Below are 605 nucleotides of genomic sequence, written 5' to 3' on the forward strand. Positions count from 1 at the left end.
CGCCCCCCGCGCCGCCGCTCCCATTGGCTGCCCGCCGCGGAGTCCCGCCCCCTCCGTGAGGCGCTCCGCGAGGTGATTGGTGGAAGAGGAGGAGACGCCGCATTGGTCAGCCATTGGCCGCCCGCCCCCCGCGCCGCCGCTCCCATTGGCTGCCCGCCGCGGAGTCCCGCCCCCTCCGTGAGGCGCTCCGCGAGGTGATTGGTGGAAGAGGAGGAGACGCCGCATTGGTCAGCGGAGTTGGTGGATTTTTATTGGTTCGAAGAGCTGCCGGTCACTCCATAGTGATTTTTCATTGGTTAAAACAGCGCGGGTCCCTCCTCTTTCTATCCATTGGCTAAACCCAACCTCCTCCCTCACCTCCTATTGGCCACCCTCCCTCCCACTCTCCCCTCCCATTGGCCCAGCGCGCCGTCACTCATTTCCGCCGGCTCACAATGAGCCCAGCGTGTGGCCGGCCATAAACAATACACCCCATGCCCCGCCCCTTTTCCGCCGCAGGCCCCGCCTCTTCCGCCCGATCCAAGATGGCGCCGGCCAGGCGCGGCTGGCGGCCGTAGCGGAGCGCGGCGGCACCGGAGCGCTCCGGGCGGGCCCGGACCGGCCCC

This window comes from Passer montanus, unplaced genomic scaffold, assembly GCF_014805655.1.
Source record: "Passer montanus isolate IOZ18808 unplaced genomic scaffold, ASM1480565v1 scaffold7327, whole genome shotgun sequence".
NCBI classification, from domain to species: Eukaryota; Metazoa; Chordata; class Aves; order Passeriformes; family Passeridae; genus Passer; species Passer montanus.